This window comes from Parus major, chromosome 2 (genome assembly GCF_001522545.3).
Source record: "Parus major isolate Abel chromosome 2, Parus_major1.1, whole genome shotgun sequence".
Lineage (NCBI taxonomy): Eukaryota > Metazoa > Chordata > Aves > Passeriformes > Paridae > Parus > Parus major.
The window spans coordinates 69,579,419-69,594,223 of NC_031769.1; the positions used below are offsets into that span (position 1 = coordinate 69,579,419).

The following is a 14,805-nucleotide window of genomic DNA, read 5'->3' on the forward strand; positions in this document are numbered from 1 at the left end:
GATTTCATTTTGCAAGTATAACCTGTAGTTTGGTCAGAGAGTATTAATTTTTAAAAGGATATTTCTTCTGAACTTTTATCGAGCCCAGAAGATTCCTGTGGGGCCTTTTATTTTTGTTTAGCAACAAAATTAGATTAACAGTTAGTTATTGTAACCCAAAAATAAAATTACTTATTTTCTGTAATTCAAAATAACGTGAAGTGTCGTTACAGGACACAAAGCATGAAGTGAAGGTCCAGAAATCATCCACACCGCAGCTGCTTTTGTGAGGCAAAAGCCTTTTTGTTGCAACGTTTTCTAACCTTATAAAGCTTTTTCTACCAGGTTACCCTGATTGGTAGAAAGAACAACACCCACATTGGTCCCGTTGGTGGGACCAGAGAAAACGCATCAAGGACATCTGTTCATATTGTTATGAGAAATATTACCTCTTTACAATAACACAATTCTGGAGGGAAACTGTTCCCAGGAACTGTTCCCTGGGAACAAATGAGCCCCTGACAGGCTGAAATGTCTCTTTGGCTCAGAAATCCTGTCCACAGTGAAGTATTTGGGTATCGATCCAAATAGGGATTGGCACAGAGCTGCAATGCCTCCAGAAGAGACTGTAAGCTGATTTACCATGGTCTTGCCTCTGCTTTATTCCCATCCTTGTTTTCCTTCCTGAACTGTATCTCTGGGGTAGACTGAAGGAACAAACACCTTGGAGACTCTCTCAGAAAGCCTTATCAAGAAATAATATACAAGGTTAAAAAATAAAAAGCAGTGGAGAAAAAATACTAAAATTAAAGCTATAATGACTTGCTATTTTGTAACTCCTCTTTAATTGCCATCAAAGTCCTTGAGATGCATTTAAAACCATTATAAGAATAATAATAAAAAAATCTTTGAAAGCCTAAAGGCTTTTTTCTGCCCTTCATTTTTGGAGGATGCCAGTTCTCAGAAAAAGAGTTCTTGGAACTGAAGCTTGCTGGGAAGCTTCATTGTCCTCATGATAAGAGACAGTAGCACAAGAGCCACAGGTCAAGGTAAATGTAACCATGCTGGGGAACTAGTTAGAAATACAGATGCTGTGCAAGTACATTTCTTAGGCCTTCTATGATGGAGTGATCACATCAGTAGACAGGGGAAAGGCTCCAAAAGTAATTTTTGTGGATTCTGTAGAGCCTGTGACACAGTCCCTCACAACATCTTTCTCTCTGCATTGGAGAGATATGGATTTGATGGGCGGACTGCTAGATGAATAAGAAATTGGTAGGAGGGTAGTGGTCTATGCCTCAGAGTTTTGGTGGACATCAGTGAGAAGTGGTGTCCCTCAGGGGTCCATGCTGCGTTCAGTACAGTTTAATATCTTCCTCAGTTTAATGGACAAAGGGATTGAGTGCACCCTCAACAATTTTGCAGGTGACACCAAGCTGAGTGGTGCTGTTGGCACACCTGACAGAGAGAATGCCATCCACAGGGATCTGGACAAGCTTGAGAAGTGGGTCCATGGGAATCTCTTGAGGTTTAACAAGACCAAATACAAAGTTCTGCATACCTGGACACCAAACGCTTTTGTACACAGATGTTTGAAAAGAAGATGCAATTTAAACCAAACTGTTTTGTTTATTCCGTTGGAAAGCAGAACTCTCAAGCACAAGTTCTGTTTGCACCTCTCTAGGAGTGTGCCACATAAGATGTTACATCTCAAGGCTGAAATGACATTTTTCAGTCACTGTTGCTTTAGTAAGCACAGGACACTCAACACCTTTGTCTGCTTCCTCTTATTTGAACATTTAGAAATTGCTTCCTTTCATGAGGAGTTTTAAAATTCACTACCCTGTTTTTCAGCTCCTGTACTTATAGTCTCATAAAATGGAAGTGTAAAATACAACATAAGATGCAAAATAACTAAATTTATATTAATACAGTATTAACTATAAATATTTATAAATATATTTTAATGGCATCTGTATATGAAAGTTTGTATGACCTCTTTTTTATAGTGAGCAAGATGACTACTTGACTCATAACAGTAAAATTACCTTCTTTTGAAGCAGATGTTAACACAGCAAATCAAATGAGCTAGAGGTCACAGAGGCAGTGGTGAGAAAATTATAAAAATGTCTGAGGTGGACTTAAATTAAATGGAAAAAAAATCCATTGAATGAAATAGTAAAAACTTAACTAAGGAAAAAGAGAAGGGAAAGATCTTTCAAAATATGAATGTGTTGCAGAGAATGAAACCTTTTGCTCTTGTTTTCTCTGTGACCTAAGTAGTCAAATCTTCCAAATTCCCTTGTAAAATTTCAACCCTAAAGCCATGAAAATGTGCAAGGCGGGTTTGTGGCTTTCTGTTATGCAGTTATTAAATACAATGCTTGTTTTCTTCAAAGTATCACTTATAAGCAGTTACTACATTTGCTTATGGAAGTATTCTTAGAGAGGAGAAAACAATGCAGTTTTCTGGGTGAATCTCAAACACCATCTGATTTAATTTTTCTTGTACTCCACTTCAAAAGTTAGCAAGTAGTTGACCGCTTTCCTTGTAGATCAGTACTAACAAACAATTCTCCACATTTTCTGCTCTAATAATAACATTTTAAAAAAACCCCAATAACATGACAGGAAACCTAGGCAGGCAACAAACAGCCTTGGAGGCAGAAGCTGGTCTGAAATTTAAAGTGTCATGGAGTAGCTATCCAAACTATGACGTGGAAAATCTTACAGCACCACCTTGTGAACTTCCCCTAAAAACACTCTAAAGGGACTGATACAGTTGGCAGCAAGGACTTGGAGCATGACTGGGAAAATGAGTGAAGGCTTTGAAGGTTGGATTCAGAATGCACATTCCAATGAAAACATCATTTAAAAATAGTAAAAAAAAATTCAAATAGTACAGAAATAATGCAGGGATTAACGAACCTTGGAAACATTACTTGTAGGTATATTGAATAGGCGAACAAATACTGTGAGTGTTACCAAAGTCCTTCACCACAGTATATGCCAGTAGTTCTTCTAAATAAGAGCCAGATGTTTTGTATTTCTGCCCTCCAGGGAAAGGGGCAGCCCTACAGCAGTAGAGCCACTGACAACATCAACAGCCAGCTCTGTATGAAATTAATGACAAAACCTTTCTGACAGCTTTTGCTACTTCAATCCAAGAGCAAATACATCTGTTTTGGAGACAATAAAAAATAGAATGTGCAGCCACTGCATCCCTCACACACAAACAGAGAGTACCATAACCAAAATGCTTTTACAGAAGAGGAAACCTTCACTCTTTAATCAGAACTTCATTTATGGTAAAGGTATCACCTGAGAAGAAAATGCAGGCAACAGCTCCAGCTGTTCTATTTGAAGGGTTCATCTATTACCTATAAGAAAATAATGGGCCAAAAATATGAATTGAAAACTTCCATACCTCCTCTGACCTTTTTATTGCCAGGAGGCTTTGCTCTTTATTCTCCTCACCAAAAATCACAACAGATAAGTGAAGCACTAACTTCACTAAGAGGGAACAAAAATTGATTTGATTTGCCCACATTCATGTGATGGCAAACTTTGAACATTCTTATTAAGAAAAAAAAAACAAATGGAAACAACAAGGATACCTTTGTCTCCTTCTTAAAGAAACAAGTCAATTGTATTTTCTCTTTTATATATATATATATATATATATTTAGTGCTCCAGTCTGATTTTGCACTGCTACTTTAAAAATTACTAGTGACCATAATTGCACATTATATGCCAGGGAAGATTCTGCAATGTTTTGTATTGGGACAATGTACTTCGACACTCCTTATCTTTGCAGAAATAATATATCTCTCGTAGCCTAGAACTACATTTACCATGATTCCTGTGGTCCTATTTTGCAAATTACAGTTCACAGTTAATTCCTCAAGTAACTGTCTTCCAGAATTTTATTTTTGTTTCAGTAAAACCCACTCTTGTGTCTCCTTTGACTCTTTGTTCAAGTGCTGCACTGCTTTCCATTTTCTGTAAATTAGCAACTTTTTCATGACATATTACACCAAACCTTTACTAAAGGCAGCATGAATTGCATCATCTCAGTTCCTTTGCCAGCAAAATAGGGGGTTTTTGCTAAACAAAAAAAAAAAAAAAAGATAACAGGGTTGTGCTGAACTCCTGCTCTTTTTTACTTTTTAAAGTTCTTTATGTCTTTAATTATGTTTATAATTTGCTTTTAATCTTCATGAGATACTGAGGTCAGATGAAGAGATCTGTAGATAACGAGAAATGACATTGTCACCTGGCACAGTGCACCTTGGAGCAAGGGATGCATTTAGAAGTCATCAGACACAGAGGGTGCTGTTGCACTGAACATCCAGCAGTGATCTTTGTGCAGCTCTGAAACCACACATAGTCGTTTTACTGGGACTTACAGCTAAAACTCAGGATATTTACTGTCATTTACTAAATAATAATAAAAAAAATACTAAAAAAATCACTTCCTTTTTAAGAAACTTCACTTTTATTCTTTTAAAAGTGACGATTCCATCTTCATGGAGTAGCAGTAATCTATTTTCCAGTTTATAAGCCTGCAAGGAAAACATTCATTTCAATGCCTGATACCCACTGTAAGTTTTAAGAGAATAAGATATGTAAGATCAACTCACGTTGTGACAGTCTAATATGGAGGCTTTTTTTTGGTCAATTTTTTAACCATGAAACACCGAGAACAAATTTGTCATTTTCTGTTCCTCTTGCAAAAGTCGATGCTATTAATATTTCCCAGGAAAAAGTGTCAGGTTAATAGATGGGTGACTTAAAGGAAGGAAACACTTTTAAAATATTTGTCAATTTATGTTTTATATATAGTTTTTATGTAGAGAGTCTGATTTTAATTTCAGGAATTAAATAGGCATGTTATTACTTTCAGGCTGTCTTGCTCAGGTATCTGATATATTCCTTCACTATCAGTATCTGAGCAAAGAGACAAAAAGTGAATTAATCAGCCTCTGTGAGCAAAGGACTTCGCTCTTTCTGTACTTTGTAGGTTGAAGATGGCTTAAGAAGTCCAAGCACCTGTGCAATATTTAGAAGACTCAGATTTTGGAAACTTTTCTTCAAGGCAGAGGAGAAGAGGGAAGTAGTAGGTTCCCCTTGCTGCTATATCTCCTGCCCAAGTAACATGGTTATGAAGAAGAATTTGAAATATACAGCTGTTATATCTTAAAGGCTAAAAACTGGGTAGAGAATCAAAAACTCGTTTAAAAACACATCCTTTGCTACTCCCACTCCTAATTAGTTTTCTGTTGGCTTTATGACAGTCAGGTAGGAACAGGTGCTCTCTGAACACTAGACTGGCAGAACTGAAAATCCAACCTTCATATTATTAATGGATTTAATTTATTTTTCTTGAAGAACAAAAGATTCTGTCTCACATATAAACATCCTCTTTTTTTTTTCCCCCAAAGGAAAAAAGATATTGACATCCCTTGAGTAATGAAAGCTTGTGCTGTCTTTATGGTGTTTTTACAAATTTTATCTGATCCTAGTTTGGTGTTGCAGATTTGCAGCACATACATGAGTTCAAAAGAGAAAGGTAAAGATGATGCTCATAGCTCTTCTCTCAGGAGCTCGCAGTGCAGTGATGAGAGAACTGAGAACATTATGGCTGGATAAATTGTTACCCCTCTGGGCTATGCTGATTTGCCCCCTTGGTAGAGATTTTGCCAGTAAGATATGCATTTGTGCATTGTGATTTGGTTTTATTTGTTTATTTGGTTGGCTATTTTGTTTTTGTTGTTGTTGTTTGGGTTTGGTTGGTTGATTGATTTTTTTTTAAGTTAAATAAATGCTATATGAAAAACAGAGAACACTTTTTTAACTGTCAGTTTCATATTCTTTTCTGTGCTGGTGCAGATATAAAGGAACAATAGAGAGCCCTAACTGACCAATGGAAAGAAAAATTGATATAAGTGCATCAGCTAAAGCAGTCCCTGGGGAACCATTGTTGTCTCATTTTCTGAAAGGAAACAAGAACAGAGCTTGCCTACTGCAAATTTAGATCACAAGCTCTGTGGGACATGAACTTCACCTGTTTGAGTGTCCATCCCCTTGCATCACACATCTCAATGATGACAGAAACCCTTTTGAGACCACACTGTAAAAAATGAGTTAATACAAGAGATTCAGTTCAGTGGATTCAGGACCAGCACAGTCACAATACACATACAGTGCCTAAATTGATACAAATTCAATGTCAAAACCCAAAATCAAATTTTGAAAGCATTAGAACCTCAATTGTTTAATTGGACCAGCATGATTAGTGTGGTGAAAGAAAAAGCAAAGGAAATGTACAGAAAATCCAACTTCACCACTGGAGTCAGTCAGACAGCAATTTTTGTTATGAAATTTTCAAGTATGCATTTTGATGTCTGGTTGCTGGGAATAAGGGAAAGTTAAATATGACTCAGCTCCAGAGAACTAGTTGAATATTAGTTTATGTGGGGTCAGCTGAAATCATAAGCTACAACATCTGAAAACTGAGGTTTATCCATCAGGGCAAAGGACCAATTTTAAGCATAATAAAAGAACCCAAATGGCTGTACAGATGACAATTCAGTAATCATTTGTAACTGGAGAACAGCAGTTCAACACACTGATGAGATGAGCATTTAAAAGCTTACAGGCACTTTAATTGCAGTAAGCTGACTCACTAGCACTGATGCCTTCTCATCTAAACCAAATCAGAAGACAAAGGCTAGGCTAATAAAAGGTGTTCTGAAGTTCAGCCAAAGGCTTTGAATCGTGGCAGAGCTATTATCCTGCAGGTATTCTTCTGACAGAGCTGTGGGCTCCAAGTAGATCCATTTCTAACCATCTCTTTTCACCAATACATAACTTTATTGCAGACAATTGTCTGAGAGCAAGTCACTCCAAGTGGAATACTCTTCTGGAGCCCAGTCTGACCTATGCTGGAGAGCCAGTGAGCTGAACCACATCATCAGCTTGTCTCTTACTCTATAGCAAGACAGGTATGCTTTTTCCTTCTGAGCTGGGACAACAGCAAGCATTTATTGAAATTCTATTCCCATTTCAAGAAGTCTCCCAGACTGTCAGTCTCTCCCTAACCTTTTGTCTGATCGTTGCCTCTTCACCCTGGCTTTGGTGAATAATCAGGTTTTCACTGCTGTGTCTGATGTCCTGTTTTGTTTGAAGCGTTTGACCTTACCAGCACTTCAGCATTCTGTTGAATTTCTTTAGTGCCTGCTGACTGATCTACCTGCATTGCACATAGCCTGGAATCATATCCCAGTTCCATGTAATTTGTACCTGAAATATGATCAGTTTCCTTTTTTTGTTGTTCTATTGTCTTTTACTTATTTCAGTACAATTTTGCATGTTTATGCCAGCTATAATTGTGGAATTAAATCAAAACATGAATATAACTATAACCTGTGATAAAATATTTTAATCTACTAATAGAGATCTACAAAGAAACACTTAAAGAGGGTTCTCCCTACTCCCTTACTCCCACATTCTGAGATTTGACAAGGATAAGAATTGTAGTTGGTCTTTTTATGTCCATGAGAAACTGCAAAGGTAGGATATTTGGAATAATAACTCTGGAGAGTTTTGCTGTGTTATTACATTGCTATGGTAACAAAAACAGACCTAATTTGAAGCACATTTCTTTGTTCTGAGAAAGCCTTCCCATCTTCTACTTGTCTTCCCAGCTCTTTGAAATGTATAGTAGAATGAAACTACATGAAATGTACTGCTCCTGACCAAACAATTCCAGTAACTCAAAAAAAAACACATCAACAGTAGTTTGAGAAGTTGAAACGGGAGGTCATATTTAATCACTAGATTTCAAGAATAAGGAAAAAAGGGAATTAAATGGCTTAAACACAAAAGGAGACACGCTGCACTTCAGATGGCACTCATACAGTACACAAAACAATTGCCACATTTCTGAAACTAGAACATTTTCCACTGTAAAATACAGGCATTTCCAAAAATTAGGGTGGATAAGCATGAGAACAGATTGTAGCATGAGCTTCACCATTACTTGAAATCCTTTTATTCAAAGACAGTGGCTTTGTAAGACATAGGCTGTATGTAGCATAGTGACAAGGTAATCAGCCCAAAACTGAGGAAAATTTTATACTGGCTCTATAATGATAGGAGATTTTTAAGGTTTATTATTAGCTGTCAAATTTTCTGGAATACTTTATAAAAATTACCAGCTATAACAGGAAAGAACTCACTGTACCTGCTTAGAAATAGTAGACTGTTTCCTCAGGCCTTACCCCCTTCAGCAACAGAGAAATTTGAGATCAGTGTTTTAACAAAATGCAAGAAAATATGTTATTTATTAAAAAAAAAAATAGCCCCAAACTAAACCAACCAAACAAAAACAACAAGAAAGAAATTAAAAAAAAAAAGTTTAAAACTTCCTACTTGTTTGCAGAAGGGAAAAAGCATAGGTAGGGTCTATTTTTCTCTGAGATAACATCACCACAAGCTTGTGTTGAGAGAGCACATCAAACCTCTTAGGAGTAGATTGCTTCCTAGTACAGAAGTCTATGACTGCTACTGCTTCTCCCAAGAACTGCAGTTCACTTGGCAGAGTTCACACATTTCATACACCAGCAAACTCAGAAGTGTTTCTTGACTTAGCATAGCATGTTTGACTTAGCATAGAATTTTAGCAGCTGTAAAATGAGATACTTTTGTTTCCCATCACTGAAGGGCAACTCAGCTTAAGGCACCTGGAAATAATCCCCTGGTTTAAATGCCTTCCAGCAGCTATAAGTATTCTTTAACTGTATAAGCCTTATCTGAACAGGCAAGCAAAGTAAACATAATTCCCCAGGTTAAACCCTCCAGTAATTTTTATTCCAGGTGCAGAAAATGGTTTGAAGAAAAAGAAGAGGAATATTAAAAGAAAAAAGAACAGGAAAGCAAGGATAAGAGAAGAGGAAAGCCTGCAATCCATACATAGAAAGAAAAAGAGAAGAAAAAAAAAAAAAAGGCAGTCCTGGCTTCAAAATTGATACCAACAGCTTGATATCACCAGCAACAGACACCAGCTGATGCGAGGATGGCTCTGTCACTCAGAACTCCTCGTCTTTCTACCTTGCAATTCAGTGTGGGGAGGGATGGTTTGTTGAGAGGCGGTATCAGGAAGGTGATTGTATTAGTGCTGTCCTGGTATTGAACAGCTAGCTCCTTGTGAGCCTGAGTGAACACACAGCTGGTGGCAGTAACCCAGCTAGAGTCTCTGCCTGGGGGAAGAGCCAACTTGGTGGGAGCTTCTACCATCATGGCCACCACATCACCTGTGGCTCACCTGCCTGTCTCAGCCCAGAAGCAGATTCTGCTGAGAAGGAAGAGGAAGGCCCAGGAAGACTATCAAACCCCATGGTGCTTTCAGCTGGTCTTCTTCCACACATTTGTATCAAGACTGCACTTACTACTGTTTTCAATTGACAGCTGAAACAGCAGCTACCAAGCAGCCCTAAGTACTGCTCTTGGCATTGCCTGGTAATTGGTAAAATGGCTGAATCTGTTCTGATATAGGCTGTCATTGTGCCACACTTGCAGAGCAAGCTGTAGCCACTTGAGTTTTTAGGAGATTTGCCTGCCTGCCTGCTCCCATGCCTCTCCTGTTCTTGGGTTGCTCTTGCTTCTCCCAGAAAGAATCAGAGCAAACAGCTCAACCCTACAACTATTGTTGATGAGCGAGCACACAATGCCTCCCCCCCCACCAAGTAATGGTCAAGGAAACACAGAAATACCAAATGTCATCCTGCAGTTTTTCTACTGTAAACAGTTCACTTTCCCATTTACACTGCTGTCACGTGTGTTAGGATCAGCAGCTAGAAGTCTTCCCAGACAAGTGCTCTTCACATCATCCTCTGTGAAAGTCTGACCCTCTCTCTATAAATAATGCTGAGAAATCCCATCTAATTCAATCTAGTTACACTTTAAAGTGTATCTGTGCACCTAAAAGCATTCTCTTTTTTTTCTGGTCTGTCAGCTCTGACACTAGAGAAATTATCTTCTAGCAGTACAGATTTTACTTCCTATCTGCAAGAGAACCCTTATGCTTATATCCACAAACAAGCAGAAAGAGAGCATGCCATGTATGATCAAGATTTATTTCACCAACAGTGATCACAGAAGGCAGGGAAGGCACCTCAGTGAGTCTCTCTCATTACAGGCATCAGACAAGCAGGTACTGTGTGGGCTCACAGTAGGAGACACAGTGCAGTGCACATAGTTATGGAAATGAAACACCTGCCAAAGATTTCAACTTTCTGTCAGCTCTGACAAGAAAAAGCATAAGTATAATAAGATTTTCAGTGGCACAGACTAGGTAGATCTCAAGCTGCTACCATGCTCCTCAAGCAGAAAGGGCATTGGGTTGTAACAATGTCAGCACCCAGTAGGGTGTAAAGTGCAAAACTGCTTTTAATGATCAGGTAGGAGCAGGGGATTGACATGCAGTTCATGTATATTATCAAGTGCTCATGACATCTTTCCAATGTGGTGGAGAAATATTTACAGCAGAATTAACTCACATGGTTTTTGTGAAATGAAAGCAGCCACAAAGTATTGGCAAGTATTCTCTGCAATTTCAAAGGATCCGGTGAGGTCAGAGAGGCAGGGGAAATGGGCTTTCCTTAGTCACAGGTCATCAGGATTGCCTCATTCCTTCCTGCAGATCTGATTTCAGCACTGGGCTGCCCCCCCAGGCCACTGCCAGGGTGCAGGATGCTTTGCAGAGGTGCACTAGAGCTCAGGGTATGATCTGCTGAGTTTCTGTTTGCCACAGGAGCTGCAGACTGGTGGGAAGCCAGCTGTACCCACAGCTTCTGTCTGAAAGGGTGTTTGTTCATCAGCAGAGGGTCCCACATCCCAGGTGCCCACTGCTGCAGGTCTGCCTTCTTTCAAATGGAGAAGGAGGGCACAGAATGTGCCAACCTCTCTTTCTGGCTGGTCTGCAAGTCTATATAGCTGTGCTATCCAGTATATTTCATTAGAGCACTATATGACAAATAATAACTTTTATTTTGTATCTGACATGAAACAGACACTGCAGTCTTCATGTGAATGGAAAAGGGTGCCAATTTATTTTCTTTAGAAATGTTACAAAAGCCTCTATTACTTTTGTATTATGGATAGAATACTACAGACTTTTAAACATTTTTTATTGGATTCTACACTGTTAAAACCAAGGCATCGTCACACCATTTTTCCCAAGTATTTGAGGAGCTAGTCTTGATCGATACAAGAATTTACAGTAGTGAGTTTTTGCCACTTACCTCTAAACACACACAGTGAGAAGCAAGACTAATTGCTTGCAAAAACAAAGAAATGCATCAATAGAAAAACTGCATAAAGCCTGAGATTTGACTGCTTTGTACTAGACCATTCACATCACCACAAGTGTAAAACAAGCATGCTGTTGGTGTTTTAACTGTATTTCTCTTAAAAAGCCTTTTAAAATTTGGTGGAAATGTAATTTCCTTATTATGTATTTTCTCACTGTCATTTTCTGTAGGAAACAGAGAAAGGTGGAGAAATTATGGATAAAGCAATCTGACTGCTGGCAAAGAGTTCTTACAGAGAAAGCTTAATAGATTGTTCTAAAGTTTGTCAAAGAGAAACCAAAAAGCAAATTTAAGTATTTATTACCTAATTCTACAGTAAGAAAATGCAAAAGAATTTAGAATACTAAAAAATGTAAGTTCTTCAATGTAGTGTAAAGAAGTACAAGGAATAAATAGATTTTGATAGCACTTACTAAAATGAATTTTCAATGAGGCTAATGACTAATTTTCTTAAAGGACTAATCAAACAGTGTAATAACAAGAGCAGCAGATCTATCATCTCTTGGTATATCCAGATCAGATGATATGCCTTTTATGGAAGCCATTTAGCTAAACAAATTGCTTTGCTAAGTAAATAACAATTAGGACCCAAAATGCCTGGAGGGTAGTAGTACCTATTAGTATGAAATAAACCCACAAACCAGATAGCTCAGATTGTACTGATTTTATTTCTTCTTGTGTGACCCAGTTATGGGGGTACATACTGAGCTAAGCAGATTCCTGTGTCCTGGCTCTCAACAAACAGCTCAGACATAAAACTTTCTCTCTTACACAAGACAGTGTTTGTGTTTGTCAGACACATGATGAGATTTTTCCAGCTACAGCTTACTCCAGCCTGTTCTCAGAGGGTAACTCCCTGTCTGTGGAACCAAAGGGACAGACCAGGTAATCAAGTAAGTATTTAAATAGAAATATACCATCCATTCATGCAGAACAAAGGAGTCAGGTGGCAATTAGTCTTCCCAGAGCCCAAATTTCTGGGTTCCACACAAAAGCTAGTAATTCTTTTCAAGTTTAAATTAATACTCAGAGTGGTATGGACCCGGCAACTGTACCTACTTTATTTAGAAGAAATCCAGCTGGTGTCCCCTAGGAAGTTTTATTGCTTGTCTTACTCTGGACCTTTACCACTGAGGATGTAATATCAGTTGGAGAAGGACAGAAGTATCTTGTTAAATTTATCATAAAATTACTTCAGATTAAAAATTCCCATGACACAGAGGGTTTCTTTCTCTGTGAAGAAAAGCAAAATAAAAATATTTTCAAACGAATTTTCCTGAAAGTCAGAGAAGGGTCTCTATTAGCTAAGGTTGTGTGAAGCTGTATGGTCATATGTAGCTCTGGTTCCTAAGATTTTTTGCATTCATGGCTATATTGATTTCAACAAGATGATGAAAACCCAATAAATAAATTGTCTTTATATTCATGCACCTTTTTTATTTGTTATAACCACAACTCATATGAATCTTTATGAATTCACATGAATCCTTGTGAATGACAAAATGAGGACATCCTAGGTGTCAAAACTACCTTCTCTAGGCAGATATCTGGGTTCCTCCTCAAAATATTGAATGCATCACACTAAGGCTTTCACAGATGCTCAGTTACAAAGCAAGCAGTGAGGAGACAGCCACATTCTCCACTGTAGCTAAAGCTCAAGTGGAGACATCCCCACCAAACCATTCCAGTTTCTGGCTGGTTTCCCACCCAGACATACTGTGTGAATAATTTTCCTTAATGATGGGTCAGACCAAATATGTTTGTTATTTTCTCTGGGTGTGGAAGCTGGGAGAACAGGGTTCAGTGCCCACCAGGACAGGGTTTTATATTACTGATCCTGCCTGCGGTGAAGCAAAGTCAGAGATATTTACATGTATACATTCTTTTCTGGCAATATCTGTGTCTTTTTCAATATTACTGTGTTATTAAAGCTCACCAAGAGCTTTTAGTCAGTGCAAGTGTTGTAGCCTGGCTGGTAGAAATGGGAAATTGGCCTAAAGTCCCTGAATTACTGCTTTTATTAATGTGGGCATGTAGAACCAATTTTAAAACCCAGACACAAAGGAGAGTCTCTTTTTTAAGTCAATAAATCCAAATCAGACATTGCAGGGTCAGTTCTGACTCATTTTGTTTTCTAGATGTTTCCATTCCTCCCACCAATCCAATATTTTATTTTTTTCCATCTCAGTTTGAGGAAAATAAGAGTCTTTGAAGACACAGAAAACAATTTTGGGGTAGAAATTTAGATACTTAAATGGCTCTTGCAACTGGAATTATTTTGCTGTGTGTTCTGTGGTCCAACATCATGTTTGAAAGAACATTTATTTTGAGTGCCATTGCACCTAAATGAAAGAGAAAGCAGAAAATTGATTCCAATTAGATCAAAGTTGGTAAAACTGGGAACATTCATTCCACAGAAAAGACAGGCATGGTATTAGTGCAAAAATATATAAATAAGTGGTTAGCTACAGATTATGTCCCCTGCAATTAGTCACTGTAGGCAGAGCAAAGCCATGAAGTGAAGTTCCTGCAGTTATTGCTGAAGTTAAACATGAGGCAGGGAACTGGACCTATTGAAAAACAGTGGAGCTGCCAAGTCTAATTGCAGACTTGCAATAATTGAAGATGTTTTTCTTTAGCCTGGCCCAGACATCCAAAGGTAGATGAGGAAATCAACATCCCTCCTCCACCACTTACACACAAAAGAGGAGGAAAGAACAAATTATTTGTTTGCAACTTAAGAATGGCAGAGTCAAGGGGAGACATGCAGAAAAAAAAATCTTTCCCCAAAATGAGAAAAAGCACCCAGGCAAAGAGCAAATTCTCCCCAGTCCATTTGTATAAGTAAATTGCTTTCCTAGAGCAACATGGATGAGAGAGAAAACAGAAATGAGACATTACTCATATTGTTTACTGAAAAGTTGTCATAGTTTAGGAGCAGCTCTCCCCAGTTTAGTGCTCGCACTGAGGCTCTCCAAGCCGTGTTCTGTTCGCTCACCCCTCACTGCACACGGGGACTGACAGCACAGGAACACAGTTCAGCACCTCTGCCTCAGCCTCCAAACACACAGCCGGCTCCTGTACAGTGGCAGAGATCCCAGCAGCTCTGAGACCTTCCAGGGACTGGGAGGTAAATCCAGACCTGCACAGTTACCTTTTAGCCACTCTACCTTTTGTCCAGGTTGCTGGGAGCAGCACTTCATATCCTCGTCATTTGATATCTTTCAGCAGTATGAGCTCAGTCCAGTGTTCATCATCGTTAGGTAAAAATGTCTTTTGTAATGTTTAGGAGCAGAGGAACTGAAAGAGTCCTGAGTCACTAAATGATATCCTGTAACATCTTTTCACTGCTTTATGTGCACCTTTTCATCAGCTAAGCAAGTTACACTGTGAGTTTAATCGTGGGGTTTTGTGAATTTGGGGCTTGTTCTGACCCAAACAGATTGTTTA

General features: G+C 38.5%; 1 protein-coding gene across 4 annotated transcripts in view; it reads right to left on the minus strand.

Annotated features, from left to right (window-relative positions):
* Positions 1 to 1,271: 1,271 nt before the first annotated feature.
* Positions 1,272 to 14,805, minus strand: part of MC4R (melanocortin 4 receptor) — a 56,952-nt gene continuing 43,418 nt past the window's right edge. For all 4 annotated transcript variants that reach the window (XR_004496001.1, XR_004495998.1, XR_004495999.1 and 1 more), the window contains 3 exons: positions 12,415 to 14,655; positions 6,048 to 6,113; positions 1,272 to 4,545 (listed from right to left, as the gene is read on the minus strand). The gene's annotated coding sequence lies outside the window, so the exon portion shown is untranslated. The remainder of the gene's footprint in view (positions 4,546 to 6,047; positions 6,114 to 12,414; positions 14,656 to 14,805) is intronic.